The 15,816-nt window shown below is 32.4% G+C and overlaps 1 protein-coding gene across 2 annotated transcripts in view; it reads right to left on the bottom strand.

The window, feature by feature from the left end:
• NCAM2 (neural cell adhesion molecule 2) overlaps positions 1-15,816 on the bottom strand; it is a 503,541-nt gene that overhangs the window by 169,396 nt on the left and 318,329 nt on the right. The gene's annotated exons all lie outside the window — the stretch shown is intronic.

Below are 15,816 nucleotides of genomic sequence, written 5' to 3'. Positions count from 1 at the left end.
TATGAAGAGAAACTGCTTAATCGAGAGTATGCAATAGATTTTCATGAACAATTCGATTTTAAAATTAGGCTTCCCCAATTTGTAACTAATTACATTGCAAAAACTGTATATGCTGCACTTTTTCTTTCAGCATGTTGAAACTGTTACTTAAATGTACTGTTTGCATAAACAAATCAATGCTATCCATAACAGAAGCTAGGTTTCAAAGTAAAGAATACATTTTTATTTAATGTACAATTTTATTATTTTGAATCGCACAAAACAATATTCATACAATTAATTATTTAATATATTTGATTTTAACATATCCTAAACAACATGACCAGACCAGCACTTTAAAGTGTGATTACAATTAAATATCTCTACAATAGTATTCAGGTCAGCATTAATGCCGCATTATTGCAATTGATGGTGGGGCAGGAACTGATATGTGTTTTAGTAATTAAGCACAATAAAGTTTCTGCCTTTATGAATTTAGACACAAGGCACAGGACCTGATATGTTATCTGCAAAGTAAAATAATAATTACTAGTATGACATCAGGATTTTTTCTTTCAGATATTACCTCTGCATTTTACGTCATTGAAACTTGACTTTCTGTATCCTATTTTCCTTCTCTTATAATTATGGAATAAAATATTTTAAATGACATGTATTGCTTTTTCTTTTATTATTTATAAATGTATCTTAAGAATACTATTTTTATTATAACAATAAAGAGGAGTTTTTTTTGGCAGATGTTCCTGGATCAGAGATCAAATCTGTACCACAGTAGTGAGTCCAGCCAGATATGGATATAATAAAAATAGTATTCTTAAGCTATGAAGCTTAATATCCATTTTATGATGTTAACTCTACTAAAGATGTATATGTTCTTATCTGTAGTATAGATTAGCAGAAAAATATTTATATTGTATATGTAGATCTACTTTGAGGTACACTTTGAAGAGTAATTCCAGAACTATTCTACAGAATAATAGTATCAAAATCTGCAGAGGTTTTCACTAGTTCAGATGTTGAGCTGTTCAGTTTGTTAGCCATGGTTAAAAGCTATTATAATTTTGTTTTATTCAAATGCATTTTTCTTTTGCAAGAAAAACTTCTACTCTTAACTTTTTAAAATGCTATTTTTTTGGCATTGACTATATCAGAAACGTCTAGTTTTATTCATTGTACCAAGATTCATATTCCATATATGTTAAGCAGTTAATGCCTTCTGGTAGGTTTTGGTTTTCACACTTTTGCTTCAAGAAGTTTACATGGTGGCTTTTGTTCATCTTCAAGTTATAATTTCCCTCATTGGCTGTTTAGGCACCAAAGACATCACTAATTTAAAATCTTAATTCTCCTTCACCAATAGTGGCATGCAGCAATTCTATGTATCTTCTGTATCATGCAGTCTTTTCCTCTACCTGTTCTCTTGAAATATTTCTTGGTGGATAAAGAACATGGAACAAACCATGAATTACTTGTATGGTTCTGGTTAACCCATACCAACAATCTCTCCAAATTTATTCAAGATAAGGATAACAAAATCCACTCTACTAATGTTAGAAAAGCAACTCTTCTGTAATTCATATTCAGATCTGGCCTAAATATAAATCATCATATATATTCACATTTACCTTTCCCTTGTTTTCACTTTTAAGGTTGTATAACAGACATTCACATGAGAGAGGACTTAGAGGAGACAGCAGAATAGGAAGCACCAGGCATCTGTCTCCATACCTACACAACAATTGCACTGGTAGAACCTGACTCAAGTAATTATCTTAGAACTATGGAATCTATTGAATCCTTGAAACTTCCAGGAAAAGACATGGACAATAAATTGTGATTCATAGTGGTCAATTTCACCTGTTAGTGCAGTAGCAACTACCGATCCACCTCCCCATCTGAGGCAGGCAGGTATGCACATATTACTGGGGTAGGTTGCACACAGAAAGCCAGGACAGGCAAAAAGGACTTTGTCATACTGATATCAAGGATCTGTGCATTGATGTTTTTGATCACAGGGGTACAGGTGAAGAGATAGTACCACTGATGTTGTACCCCCTCAATTGTGAGATCCAGGGGCTTTAAAAGGCTGCTACTTTCATTTTTCTCTTTTCACCATTTTGGGAGCCAGACATTAAAGGTCAGGATATTCAAAAAACAACAGCATATGAGTTCCTACTGTGACTCAGCAGGTTAAGAACCTGACTTAGAGTCCATGAGAGGTGGTTTTGATCCCTGACCTTGCTCAGTGGGTTAAGGACACAGTGTTGCTGCAATCTGTGGAGTAGGTTGCAAATGCATCTCAGATCTGGTGTTGCTGTGGCTGTAGTGTAAGCCTGCAACTGCAGTTCCAATTGGACCCCTAGCCTCCATTCACCACAGGTGTGGCCCTAAAAAAAAAAATACATGTACTGTACATATTAGAAAGTGACCATGCATGTGCAGAGAAAGGTGCAGGTTTAGAAAATACCTGAGGATAACTTAAGTTTACACCTCAGATTGATCTTTGGCACAGAGATAGACTACAATAAAAGAAAGTAATAATAATCAATAGCAATAAAACCTAGGATTGCAAATCTGATTTCCATAGTAACCACTTAATAGGTTCAAATGCCCAATTTTTAGCAAAAAGTCACAAGGTACACAAAAAATATTGAGTATGGCCCATTCAAAAGAAAAAAATAATAAATCAACAGAAACTGTTCCTCAAAAAGACCTTAGGAAAGATATGCTAGATAAAGACTTTAAAACAATTATCTTAAAGATGTTCAAAGAACCAAAAGAAGAAGTGAAGAAACTCAAGGAAACAATGTGTGAAGAAAATGTAAATATTTATAAAGATTTAGAAAACCTAAAAAGAAGACAAAAAGAAATACTGGAACTTACAAGTACAAAAACTGAAATAAAGAATTCATTATAGGGATTCACAGGCAGATTTGAGCAAGCAGAAGAATACTGAGCACAAAATAAGGCAATGAAAATGCTTGAATATGAGGATCAGAGAGACAAAAGATTCAAGAAAAATGAATACAGCCTAAGAGACCAGTGGGATGCAATCAAGATGGCCAATACTCACATAGTGGGAGTCCCAGAAGAAAAGTGAAAAAGAAAGGGATAGAGTGCATAGCTGAATAAATTATGGTTGAAAATTGTATCCACAAATATAAACACCCAAGAAACTAAAAAAACTACAAATAATATGAATTCCAAGAGGATGGGGCCAAGACACATTAAGGGAAAACTTTCAAAGCCAAAGGCAGAGAGAAAATCTTGGAAAGCAGCAAGAGAGGAATGATTCAGCACATACAAGGAATCCTCAATAATCATCAGCAGATGTTGCATCAAAAACTTTGGAGGACAGATTGCAGTAGGTCAATATATTCAAAGTGCTAAAAGAAAAAAAGAAACAAAAAACAAAAACTTTTCAACCAAGAAACTTATATCCTAGAAAAATTGCCTTTAAACAGTGAGTGAGAAATTAAGATATTCCAGATATGTAAAAGCTGAGGGAATTTGTTACCACTAGACCTACTCTGCAAGAAATGCTCAAGGGAGTCCTGCAAGATGAAATGTATGCTATTACAATTAAGCTGATATAAATTCAAATTAGACTGTTATAACTTTAGGATGTTAAGTGCAGTACCACCAATATACACAAGGAAAACAGATATTGAATAGACATAAAAAGGAAATGAAAAAATAGTTTTAAAGTTTCATTATAAAAAAATCTACTAAACTAAAAGAATAGTGATATACAAAATGAGACAAAAAAATCTGTAAGAAATTTAGAAAACAGTGAAATGATAGAAGTCCTTCCTTATAAAAAATTATTTTAAATAGATTAAACTTTCCAATAAATAGACAAGAGATTGACAGAATGGCTAAAAATACATGACAAATTTATATCCTATTTGCAGGAGACTCACTGTAGATACAAAGAAGCAAATAGATTGAAAATTAAAAAGAAAGCTATAATAACCAAAAAAGAGTGACTGTACAAGTAGGCAAAACAGACTTTAAAACAAAAAATTTACAAGAGGAAAAAAAGCATTATATATTAATAAATGTTTCAATACATCACAAAAATATAATTTTAAACAGTTCTGCTCTTAAAAATAGACCAAAAATATATGAAGCAAAAATTGACAGAACTGAAGAAAGATATGGTTCTAATTACAATTGGAGATACTGAAGTCTTGATAATGGATTGAATGAGCAGATAGAAGATAAGTAAGGAAATAGAGGCCTTATATAACACAATACCCCGAGTTTTCACACATGTATAGAACACTCTACCGAAACACATTTTTTTCAAGTGCATATAGACATTTTCCAGGATAGTCCATATATTATGCCACAAATTAAACTTAATCTAAGGAACTAGAATTAAAGAGTAAACTCAATCAAAGCTAGCGGAAGGAAGTTAAACTATTAGAACAATTTTTTAAAAAAATGAGAATAGACCAAAAAAAAAGTAATGAATCAGGAGTTCCCATTGTGGCGCAGTGGTTAACAAATCCGACTAGGAACCATGAGGTTGCAGGTTCAATCCCTGGCCTTGCTCAGTGGTTTAAGGATCCGGCATTGCTGTGAGCTGTGGTGTAGGTCACAGACGTGGCTTGGATCCTGTGTTGCTGTGGCTATGACGTAGGCCAGTGGCTACAGCTCTGATTCGACCCCTAGCCTGGGAACCTCCATATGCTGTGGGAAGCTGCCCTAGAAAAGGCAAAAAGACAAAAATAATAATAATAATAATAATGAAACAAAAAATTGGTATATTAAAAAGTTCAGCACAATTGATGGAATTTAGCTAGATAGACTAAAATTAAAAAAGAGAAAAGTCAAATTATTAAAATCACAAATGAATATAATATTATTAAAAATTCTGAAGGAATTAAAAAAAAGGTTTATAAGAAGACACTATTAATAATTGGATACCCTAGAAGAAATGGACAAATTCCTAGAAACACAAAACATATCAAAAATGATTCATGAAGAAATTGAAATTCAGATAGACATGTAACTATTAAGGTGACTGAATCAGTAATCAAAAATTGACAAATTAAAGCCCTAGACCTAATGGCTTAATTTGTGAATTCTAACAAACATTTAAAGAAGAACTAATGCCAATCCTTCTCAAACTTTTTCAAAAATTAAAGAGAACATACTCCCTAAGCCATTCTATTTAGGCCAGCATTATTCTGATGACAAAACCAGAAAAAAGGATACCAGAAAATATAAAACTACAAGCAGTAGCTTTTACAAACATTGATACAAAAACCCTTCAAAAATATAAGCAAACTGAATTCAGCAGTACATTAAAATGATTTTACAGCATGATCAATAGGATTTATTCCTGGAATCCAAGATAGTTCAATATGTAAAAATCAACGAATGTAATATCTCACATTAACAGAATGAGGGAAAAAAGAAGAAAAATTATGATAATCTCAATGCAGAAAAAGTATTTGACAACATTCAATACTTTGCATGTAAAATACTAAAAAAAATAGGATTAGAATGAAATTACATCTACATAGTAAAAGCTATATATGAAAAGGCCACAAAAAACCATGATACTGCTGAAAACCTGAATGTGTTTCCTCTAAGATTGGGAACAAGGAGATGATACCCACTTTATCATTTCTACTCAACATGGTCCTAGAAATTCTATTAAAGACAACCATATTGGAAAGGAAGAAGTAAAATTATATCTGTTTACAGATGATATAATCTTGTATGTAGAAAAACCTGAGGATTCCACAAAAAAAATTTAGAAATAAAAATTATTTCAGTAAAGCAGATTATAAAAAATGAATTCAGTAAAGTAGAAGATTAAACCACACAAAATTAACTGCATTTCTACACATTTATAATGAGCAGTCTGAAATTTAATATACAAAAAAATTCCATTTACAATAGCATCCAAAAGAATAATATACTTGGGAATTAACCAAGGAAGCTAAACTTGTACAGTGAAAACTAAAAAACACTGCTGAAAGAAATTAAAGACATAAAGCATACAAATATATCCCATGTTCACTGATTGGAAGATTTAATAGTATTAAGATGTTAACACTACCCAACGTTATCTATAAATTCAGTGCAATCCATATCCAAATTGAATGTTATTTTTTGAGAAAATAGAAAAAAACATTCTAAATTTCATATGAAATCTCAAGAGACTTCAATTAGTCAAAGCAATCTTTTAAAGAAGTATAAAGCTGGAGGACTTAGACTTTCTGATTTTAGAACTTATTACAAAGCTACAGTGATCAAAACAATGTGGTATTGACGTAAAGACAGATATATAGATCAATAAGATATAATAGATGAATAAAATAAATAAAAATGCCAGAAATAAATACTCATATGTATTGTCAAATGTTTTTTGACAAGGGTGCCAAGATTATTGCATGTGGGAAAAAAAGTCTTTTCAACAAACGGTTCTGGGAATACTAGAAATCCACAAGCAAAAGAAAGTAAGACCATTATCTAACACCATATACAAAAATGAATTTAAAAGGTATCAGATCTAAAAACTACAAAACACTTTGAAAAAAAAAATACAGGGCAAGAGCTTCAGGATACTGGATCTGGCAAAGCTTTCTTGAATATGATACAAAGTATTAGGCAAAAAAAAAAAAAAAGTGAAAATAGAGTAATAAAGGCAACACACAGTATGGTGGAGATATTTATAAATTGCATATTTTATAATGGATTAATATCCATAATATGAGAACTCCTAAAACTCAACAACAAAAAATACCAACTCAATTAAAAAATGAGCAAGAGGATTCAAGTAAACATTACTCTAAAGTAGATGCACAAATGGACAATAAGCATATAAAAGATGCTCAACATCATCCTTGGAGAACTGCAAGTGAAAACTACAATGAAATACCACCTCACATCTACTAAAAAGACTACCATTTAAAACTAATAATAAAATAGCAAATGTTAGTGCGGATATGTAGAAATTGGAATTTTTGAATTGTTGGTAGAACGGCATATGGAAAACAGTATGGTAGTTTCTCAAAAACTAAAAAACACAATTGTCATGTGATTCAGCAATTTCACTTATGGGTATATAGCTAAAAGAATTGCAAGCAAAGTCTCAGAGCTATTTGTACATCCATGTTCATGGCAGCATTATTCATAATATTTAAAAAGTGGAAGAAACTCAAATGTCCATAGATTAATGAATAGATAAGCACAATTTTTCATGTGCCCATAAACTGGAATATTATTCGGCCTTTAAAAGGAAGGAAAATTCTGACATATGCTTACAACATGAATGAAACTTGAAGACACTATGCTAAGTGAAATAAATCAGCTACATAAAGACAAATGCTCTATAATTCCGTTTTTTATGCACTTAGAGAAGTCAAAATCATAGATACAAAAAGTGGAATGGTGGTTGCTAGAGAATGGAGGGAGAGAGGAATGGAAGTTATTGTCAAATGTGTATAGTGTTTCAGTTTTGCAAGATTAAAAGAGTTAAGGAGATAGGTGGTGGTGAATGTTGCACGTTGTAAGAGTATATAATACCACATAACTGTACACTTAAAATGGTTACAGTGGGAGTTCCCGTCATGGCACAGCGGAAACAAATCCAAGTAGGAACCATGAGGTTGCGGGTTCAGTCCCCGGTCTTGCTCAGTAGGTTAAGGATCCGGCATTGCCATAAGCTGTGGTGTAGGTTGCAATGCGGCTTGGATCTGGTGTGGCCGTGGCTGTGGCCTAGGCCAGGAGCTGGAGCTCTGACTGGACCCCTAGCCTGGAAACCTCCATATGCCCTGGGTGTGGCCCTAAAAAAAAAAAATAAAGAAACAAAACAAAGCCCAAAAAATTGTTAAAGTGGTTAATTTTATGTTATGAATATTTCACCACGAAATTGAAGGATTAAAAAATGAAAAAAGTGTAAGATATCTCAGTCCTTGGCCAAGAGACTTAAATGAACCAGGTTAACACAAAAGTACCTTGTTGCTTTAACATTCTATAGTGTTATTCTAAGTATATATGGACAACAATAAACTTAGTTTATTTCCTCAATTCTTTCCATACCTTTATCAATGAAGTTATTACTATTTCCCTTGCATATAAACACGAAGAGGGAACTAAACAACTGGGAAACCACATTTGCAAAGTTGATTCATATAATACAAGGATGCTAGAAAACTGCAGTATTTTCAAAATAATTCTAAGACTCCTCCTTTGACAAGGAAGTAAGTATCTTTGTTTTGTGACTTATCTCTTCAGCAATTTTTCACATACTCAATTGCTTATAATATCATTTTGAAAAAGATTGGTGTTCTAATATCACATAGACACTGCTTATACAAAAATATATTTAAATTATGAAAAATGAATTCCCATCATGATTTTGATGTTTTTCTATTTCCAATGGTCATATCAGGCATCAATGATTTCACATGTACATTTTTTCTTCATTTATTTATGCAGCTCTTTACTGCTGCTGCATAGACTATTACATCATCTAACCTCCCTCAATTTTCATTAATATTTGTTCTGGTTACTTGCATTAATCTTTCATTCCACATTTATGGAGCTGGTCAATTTAAAGTACTATTTAATAGGAATAGTTTTTTTTTGGAACTCAAAACACATAAAATTTAACACATGCAAAATATCAAATGATTGACGTAAAAACAAATTAATTGTATAATTTATTCTTTTTGGTCTTTTATACGTTAGGCTCGCACCAGCAGCATAGGGAGGTTTCCAGGCTAGGGGTTGAATCAGCTGTAGCTGCTGCCTGTGCCACAGCCACAGCAACTCGAGATCCAAGCCGCTTCTGTGACCTATGCCACAGCTCACAACAATGCTGAATGCTTAACCCACTGAGTGAGGCCCAGGGTCGAATCTGAGTCCTCATGGATGCTAGTCAGATTTGTTTCTGCCTAGCCAAGGAACAGGAACTCCCATATAATTACATTTTGAGAGAAAGTATAGCTCATTGGTTAAAGTAAACTAAATGCATATAATTAGTTCTTTTCATGTAAATATGATTAGTCTTTTTCTAATCTTGAGTGTTAGCCTACTTAGTATCACTGCCTTGCTACAGAATTTAATCAATATTTTTATGTACTTGATTGAGAATTAATAACAAATTGGTAGGCATTTTCCACATATTTGTTCCTAATAAAGTGGTAACATGATTACTATTATCTGATAAGCATTGAATTTTAAAATCATATCCATCTGAGGAAAGCAGAGTTTTGTTTGATACCATCAGATTATAAAACAGTGAGGATCAAACTGGCCTATTATGTTGCTTTCAAAACATTCAAGGGAAAAATTTCTATTGCCATTTCAAGTTCAATTCTTAGTGAACCATAATACAAAAGACCTGAGAAATTCAGGCAAGTAAATATTACTTTCAGTGAACAATAAGTACAAAAGAATGAGAAAGTATTAATTGAAATTTTGCTCCATTCTTGCCATAATGTTTTTCTTTATTTTTCAAGTTTTTACCAAATAAATCTGATGTTTGTGTTCTTTTCATTTGACTTTTAAACTAGATCACAGCTTAAAAAGTGCAGTGAAATAGAAATAGAATTCTTGACCTAACCCTTTTCTTCATAAATCACTTTATTAATTACTTCTATTTCTTTATGAAAGTATTAACACACATTTTTTATGTTTCCTTCTTTTTACAAACCATATCCTTCATACTTTTATTCTCAAGTTAATGATACATGTAAGGAATATATTCATGTCACTATGTAGAAAATGTCTACTCTTGTTCAAATTACACAGACATCTGCCCTGTACATAAACTATTGGTCACCCATATGTATGGTCAAATAGTTATTTATGACAATCTTTACTGCATTCAATGCTACAATCAATTATCATGGAAACTGATATGTCAAGGGTAAATATATAATTTTGATTGAAGAAGACTAAGTTAGATATTCCAAATTGCCCTTGGTGGTAATTATGCAATCCTCTATTTCAACAGTGGATTATTTTTATAAAAAATAAATAAATAAATGAGCAAATAAGAAAATAAAGCAATGAAAACTAAAATTAATCATTTTCATAGAAGTTAATTTATAGCTGAATGCTTACAAGAAAAATAATTCCCAAATAAAATCTTCTTTAAGAAAATTCAGGTAAAAAATTACAGTTGAAAGCATGGAAAACATTGCTTTCATTTTCTTTTGTTTCTCCAGTAAGAGATAAATCATTAAGTAAAAGGCCAACATTAAATAAAAGGCCAGTATGGAAGATCCATTAAGTCAAAAAATTCTGAAGCTTTTAGACATCTTGAGGGAAAATTTCACTTTAGAGTCAACCATTTTTATCCTTTTGCAGAGCACATCTTGTGATTAACAATATGAAAGTTTCAGAACATTACTAGAGAATTATGCCTTTTGAAAGACAACATAATAATGTTTTGTTAGATCGTCTGTGACAGCAAAAAGGAAGAAGAGTTGCAGTCTCTTTTTTTTTCCCTATAAATCTTTTAATTTTGCCCCATCAATTAAATTAGATATATTTTATCTTAAATACACTACTGTCAAAGTCAATAAATAGACTGAGCTTATCCTACAAAGTGAGCTAAAGTCATTCTGGAGTGATAGAGTAATAATCAAAAATGAGCTGCTACACATCTTTTCAGTTAATGTCTCTATTAATTCTTTAGAGTTAAAAAATGAGAAACAAACCTCTGATTTCATACATGTCAACAAGTATAAAGACAATATTACAGAGTTTTAGCTCTGGGTAAACTGGAGTAACCTCGTTTCTTGCCTCTGTCACACGTTTGTCTATAACACTTAGGCAAAATATATGGATAATTGGTTTGAGGATTCTGAAATAGAAATAGTAGCAGGCATATTGATAGTAGGAAAAACAGTGAATTATATCTAGTCACTTATGATGGAACATGACGAAGGATAATGTGAGAAAAAGAATGTATATATATATAAAGAATGTACATGTGTATGTGTGGGGGAGTCACTTTGCCATACAGTAGAAATTGACAGAACACTGTAATACAACTATAATGGAAAAAATAAAAATCATTAACAAAAGAAGAATATCAGAATTTGAAATACTAGGAGACAATCTATCAGAAAACTTTTTTTTTCTTCAGAACCCCCTGGACTGAAGGCAGCTCAAAAACAGAAGTAGAAATCAACATGCCCTGAAAGGGGTCCAAGAGATGTCTTGTCATCTAGCTCAGGTGAAAGAAGCAGGAAGGAGTTTATCTGGCCATGATAATTGGGGTGGAGGTGGGAGGCTTGCAAGTGTCTGAGAGGGAGCAAAATCTTCTTGTTTATTTGAAAGTGTTATGATCCCAAGAGAGAAAGCAAGAACCTACTGCTTTTCCCCTTTTCTTTCCTCTGGCTAGTTGACCCTGAATGAGGTCATATGTGTGGCAGAGAGGGGATTAAACCGTAGCTTTCTGATTAGAAGACTAAAAAGTGAAGACTCAAAGAACAACAGGCAATTAGGTGAGAGAGCAAAAAGTAGGAAGAGATTGGAAAAGGAACCACATCAAGTTATTTATGAAATACTGAGCTCAGCCCTAAGCTGCAGATATAATCTTAAACAGTTCTAAGACTTAAAGAATTGAACTAAGAGATAGCCTATTACACAGGTCCTGTTACGGCCACTAATTCACATGTGAGTCAGATGTGAAAATTACTGCAAAAGCTTTGAAAGTGAAACTGATTTTTAATCTACAAAACACAGAAGGCTGGTCAAAATAAGTGGCCTGAATGTAAATAAATTGATTACCTTTGAAAATAATATCACCATTCTCCAAAGGACTGAAATAAAACTCAGAATCTCATAACATAATATTCAAAATCCAAGATATAATCTAAAAATATTTGGTCTATAAGGAACTAGGAAAATCTTATGTTAATGTTAAATGTCAGTGATATGTTGATATATTTTTTATCTAAAAATTATTTTCAAGCAACTATTTTAAACATTTTCTAAAGAATAAGAGAGATCCTTTTTGAAATAAATGGAAATATAATCTTTGTAAAATACTGCAATGTATTAAAAATAAATGACTAAATATTAGGACTAACTTTATAATAACAAAGAGATTACTGGATGTGCTGAATGGATATGACAGAGGAATTTCTGAACTTGAAGAATTACCAAGAAGAATTGTTCAATGTTTAAAACAGAAGGAGAAAATATTAAATAAAAAAATTAACAGAGCTTTATCAGTGAGACAATATCAAAATATCATCATATCTAGGCAGGAAGGAGTTCCCGTCATGGCTCAGCTGTTAGCAAACCTGACTAAAATCCGTGAGGATGAAGATTCGATCCCTGGCCTCGCTCAGTAAGTTAAGGATCTGGTATTTCCATGAGCTGTGGTGCAGGTCACAGACACAGCTTGGATCCAGCGTTGTGTGGCCATAGCATAGGCAGGCGACTACAGCTCTGATTGGACCCCTAGCCTGGAAACCTCCATATTATGTGGCTGCAGCCCTAAAGGACAAAAAGACCAAAAAAAAAAAAAAAAAAAAAAAAACTAGGAAGGAAAGGAGAATAACCATCATAAACATACCTATACACTTATCGTTGTGTCTATAGAATTAGTATCTGACAACTTCCCAAACTGGCAAACTGCAGATTCAAAACCATTTATAGTTTTGAAACCCAAATGGGATAAACACAAAGAAGCTCGTGTTGCAGGCCTATCATAATCAAACTGCTAAATGTGTGTTATTTGTGGGAGAACAATAATTCAAATAACTGTGGATTTCTTATCAGAAACCATGGCGGCCAAAGGGAGGTGAAATAGTATTTCTGAAGTGCCACAAAAAGATATGTCAAAATAAAGCTCTATGGTCAGCAAAAATATCATTCAGAAATGAAGGTAAAGACCTTATCATTCTCAGATAAAGAAAAAATAATACAATTTCAGCAAGTAAACCTGATGTAAAAGAATTGCTAAAGGAATCTCTTCAAAGGAGAAACTCACGCAAGAGAGAAATTTTATCAGAAAAAACATCAAACTTCAGGGACAAAGAAAGAGCAAGAGAAATGTTAATTATCTGGGTAAATATAATAGACTATTCTCCTTTTGAGTTCTTTAAAATATATTTAATAATTGACATAACATATTTAACACTGCCTATGGGGTTTTCAATAACTGTAGACATATAACATAGAAGACAACTAAGACATCAAAACGAGAAGGATATTAGGGGCTATATGGTGCTACAGTTTCTACAGTCTAATGAAAATGGTAAAATACCAGTCCTAATTTAAATAGGCACATCATATTCACAATCTTAAAAAATGCAGACAACTGTACAGTCAGAAACACAGTAGGTAAAATAGAACACCAAAAAAATATATTCATCTATCCCAGAAGAAGGCAAGAAAGGGAAATAGAAGGATAGAAAATAGAACAAAGTGAAAACAAATCAAAACAAAAATTGGTGATCTAAATTTAGTGTAAATGGTCTAATCTCATGAATTAAAAACATATATACTCTCAGAATGAATAAAAATAACTATTTCAACTATATGTTCTCTACAAGAAAGCTACTTAACATATAAAAAATATAGATAGATTAAAAATAAAAGAATGGGGAGTTCCTGTTGTGGCTAAGTAGTTAAGAATCTGACTAGTATCCATGAGGATGCAGGTTCGATTCCTGGCTTCACTTAATGGGTTAAGAATCTGGGTTGCTGCAAGCTGCGGTAGGCCAAAGATGTTGCTTGGATCTGGCATTGCTGTAACTGTGGCGTAGGCTGGAAGCTGCAGCTCTGGTTCGACCCCCTAGCCTGGGGACTTCCATATGCTTCAGGTGGGGCCCTAAAAAGAAAAAAAAAAAAAGCTTAAAAATAAAATAAATGGATAAATATACACCATGCAAACACTAATCCAAAGAAAGCTGGATTGGCTATGTTAATATCAAAGAAAGATTTCAGAGCAAATAAAATTACAAGACATAAAGGGGAGCATTACATAATGATCAAGAATCAATTTACCCAAAAAGAAAATGATAATCTTACATATACATTCACCTCACAAAGAAGCTTCAAAACATACAGAACAAAAACTGACAGAGTGGAAACAAGAATCAGATGGATTCACAATTACTCATTGTGACCTCAAAGCTGAGAAACTAGAAAAACTATAATAAACCCAAATCCTTATCAAGCAGAAGGAAAAAATACTACAAATATGAACATATATCAATGAAATAGAAAACAGAAAACAAAACAAAAACAAACCAAAACAAAACAACAGAAACAAACCAAAAATTCAGAGAAACCAACAAAGATTTTTTTTTTCAAAAGATCAATATAATTAATAAAATCTAGCAAAACTCACCAGTATAAAAAGAGATAACAGATTGCCAATATCACGAATCAAGAAGGGATTTCACTGCAGATTCCACATACGGTGAAAGGATTTTTTAAAAAGAATAATACAAAGTGACATACAAATTCGACAATTGTTGAAGAGATGGAACAATTCCTTAAAAATCACAAACCATTGAAAGTGACTCAATATGAAACAAGTAACTCAAATAGTTTTGTAACTGTTAAAGGAATATGTCCTTAAAAGCTTTCAGAAAAAAAAAAATCTCTAGAACCAGATGGTTTATCTAGTGAACTTCACTAAAAAGAAAAAATATAATTTCTAAACAATCTCTTTAAAAAATGCAAAGAGGGAATATATCTTGACTTAGTTTATGGTCCCAGCATTACAATGATTACTTAACTGGTCATAGACTGTACAGAAGAAGAAAACTACAAACTAGTATCTCTCATTTAAATAAGCATAAATATATTCAATGAAAATTTAGAAAATAAAATCCAGCAATACATATTTCAAAAAAATATTACCATCAAGTGAGGATTATTCTGTGAATTGTAAAACTGGCACAATACTGAAAGATCAATTAATATAATCCAACTTATTAACAATTTAAAGAAGAAAAATTATTCAATAATGTGAATTGATGCTTAAAAAGCATTTGACAAAACTCAACATCCATTAAGATAAAATTCTTAGCAAAAGACTTCTTTAACTTGATAAAAGATATCTTGTCAAAATCTTCTAGCTAACAGGCAAAATTCAGGTAAAAGAATGAATACTTTATTTCTAACACTGCGAACAAGTAAGGAAGGCCCCACTAAACACTTCTATTTAGCATCACACTAGAAGGCCACATAGTACTAAGCAAGACATATGACTAAACAGCATACAACTGGAAAAGAAGAAATAAATATGATACAATTTGTAGATGTATTGTTTTCTTCATTGAAAACACAAGAATCTACAAAGATGACCTATAAAAATGTATGCAACATAGTCACAGGATATAAGAAAAATCATATTTCTATATACATACTTGCAAAAAACAAATTAAACCAAAACTTTTTTTTTGGCTTTTCTAGGGCCACACCCGTGGTATATGGAGGTTCCCAGGCTAGGCATCCAATGGAAGCTATAGCCACCAGTCTCTGCCAGAGCCACAGTAACCGGAGATCGGAGCCGCGTCTGCAACCCACACCACAGCTCATAGCAATGCCGGATCCTTAACCCACTGAGTGAGGCCAGGGATCGAACCTCAAACCTCACGGTTCCCAGTTGGATTCGTTAACCACTGAGCCACAACGGGAACTTCCAAACCAAATTTTTTAAAAAATATCAATAGCTCCAAAATGATAATGATAAATATTAATCAAACAAAAATCACATATGGTATTTGAATGCTGAAAACTACAAAAAGCCAGTTGAAGAAGTTTAATAAAAGAACACATACATAAATGGAGAGATATACTCTATTCATG

The sequence above is a fragment of the Sus scrofa genome, chromosome 13 (assembly GCF_054392235.1).
Source record: "Sus scrofa isolate SSC_HxYL_T2T_F1_AM1 chromosome 13, Sscrofa_HxYL_maternal_Yorkshire_Landrace_v2.0, whole genome shotgun sequence".
Taxonomy (NCBI): Eukaryota; Metazoa; Chordata; class Mammalia; order Artiodactyla; family Suidae; genus Sus; species Sus scrofa.
The sequence above is the reverse complement of the archived record's forward strand: the minus strand, read 5'-3'. Positions and strand labels throughout refer to the sequence as shown.